Genomic DNA, 2,247 nt, shown 5'->3' with positions numbered 1-2,247 from the left:
CATCACACCATGCCCACTGCCCATGTCCCTCAGTGCCACATCTGCACATTTTTTGAACTCCTCCAAAAACAGTGACTCCACCATCTCCCTGGGCGGCCTGTTCCAATGCCTCACCACCCTTTCTGAGAGGAAGTTTTTCCAAATATCCAATCTGAACTTCCCCTGGCACAACTCGAGGCCATCCCCTCTCATTCTATCAGTTACTTCAGAGAAGAGGCTGATCCTCACCTCGCTGCAACCTCCTTTCAGGTAGTTGTAGAGAATGATGAGGTCTCCCCTGAGTCTCGTCTTTTTCAGACTGAACAATCACAGTTCCCTCAGCTGCTTGCCATAAGACTTGAGCCCCAGACTCTTCAGAGCTCTGTTGCCCTTCTCTGGACACGCTCCAGGGCCTCAATGTCTTTCTTGTAGTGAGGGGCCCAAAACTGAATACAGTACTTGAGGTGCAGCCTCACCAGTGCAGAGCACAGAGAGGTGATCACCTCCCTGGTACTTCTGACTACACTATTTCTGATACAAGCCAGAATGCCATTGGCCTTATTGGCCACCTGAGCACACTACTGGTTCATGTTCAGTTGAGCATCGGCCAACACCCCCAGATCCTTTTCCTCCACACAGCTTTCCAACCACTCTGTCCCAGGCCAGTAGCATTGCCTGGGGTTGTTGTGACTGAAGTGTGGGACCTTGCACTTGGTCTTGTTAAAGTTCATACAATTGGCCTCACTCATTGATCTAGCCTATCTAGATCCTTCCATAGGGCCTTCCTACCCTAAAGCAGATCAACACTTCCTCCCAAAATGGTGTCACCTGCAAACTTTCTGAGCATGCACCCAAACTCTTCATCTAGGTGGTCAATAAAGATATTAAACAGGGCCAGTCTCAGTACTGACCCATGGGGAACACCACTTGTGACTGGTTGCCAGTTGAATTCGATTCCGTTCATCGTCACTCTCTGAGCCTGGCCCTCCAGTCAGTTTTTTACCCAGCAAAAAGTACACTTTTCCAAGCCATGGGCTTCCAGCTTCTCCAGAATACTGTTGGAGGCAGTGTCAAGGCTTTACTAAAGTTTAGGTAGCATCCACAGCCTTTCCTTCATCCACTAGATCACTCTGTCATAGAATGAGATGGGGTTGTTCAAGCCAAATCTCTGTCTGATCTTCCAGTTGTCCCACACATGTCACATGATGGCAGTTAAGACAATCTGGGGGGAAAAAAATTGAATACTTCATGAATTTACATGTCATCCTTGTGCAGGGTCCATGCTAATCTTTGTATCAGTTTGATTTTGGTATATGTGCTGCCAAAGCATGCAAAACAGCTGCAAAGCAACTATATATATATGTGTGTGCATGTATGTATGTATATAAACTGCCTCTCTGCAGTGAGTGCTGTTTCTGTTTTCTGTACCCTCTTACCATAGGGTCACTGCCAGCAATACTACCACTAATGTGTCAACTACATCAGATAGCTGGTATTTTGGTGGGACCTGCAGGCAGCAACAAAATGAAAATAAGTAACAGGCAATGAAACGGGTTCCTTTTTGATTTAATTTCAATTCATTTGTTGTCTTGTCTTTTCAGCAAGCTACCGTTTCCATCCCTGTTTTCTTAGTAGCTGTAGCCCACAATGTGATCACATCAGAGAGTAACACTGCCCTCTGAAACTGGTCCAGAGGAACGCAGGCGTAACCCTTCCCCACCGCTCATACCGGAACATTCAGACCTTTCCATAAGACCCCTGTTGGCTTAGCAGTAAATCTGCAGAATCAAACAGATGATCCTACACAGGGTAGAAATGTCCTTCCTGTCAATGGTCTTGATTTAATGTTTGTACCTGCTATGTGTCTCAAGTAGTGCAAGGCATCGTATTTTACCAATATCATATCCCTCCGGGATTGTGTATCCCTTCAGATCCCCTTAGAGAGTCTGCCATGTAGAGGGGCAGAGAGAAGTGATTTCCTCAGTGAACCAAAAGTCTTTCCTCTGCCCCCATCCTCGTGACTGCTTCCTTGCAGAGCAATGCACGCTATCAGGGTTTCTGAGAATGGATAAGGAGCATGTGATAGTGCTTTTAATGTCTGCTGCTTTTCCATGTCCTCCTCTGCTTGTTTCCTGGGGCTGTGCACAACCTCCAGCCAAGAACACACTTTGAGTAACCCTCTAAAAATCCTCCTCCACAGAGTCCAGGGAGCGGCTCCTGTGGGACATTACTGAGAAACAAAAAGCACTGTGGGCTTCCTAGTTAAAA

General features: G+C 46.7%; 1 pseudogene; it reads right to left on the bottom strand.

Annotated features, from left to right (window-relative positions):
- Window positions 1–1,209: 1,209 nt before the first annotated feature.
- MGAT4F lies at window positions 1,210–1,309 on the bottom strand (annotated as a pseudogene).
- Between the last annotated feature and the right edge of the window lie 938 nt (window positions 1,310–2,247).

Source organism: Gallus gallus, chromosome 1 (assembly GCF_016699485.2).
Source record: "Gallus gallus isolate bGalGal1 chromosome 1, bGalGal1.mat.broiler.GRCg7b, whole genome shotgun sequence".
Lineage (NCBI taxonomy): Eukaryota > Metazoa > Chordata > Aves > Galliformes > Phasianidae > Gallus > Gallus gallus.
Note: the sequence above shows the minus strand (reverse complement) of the source record. Positions and strands in the feature narration are given on the sequence as shown.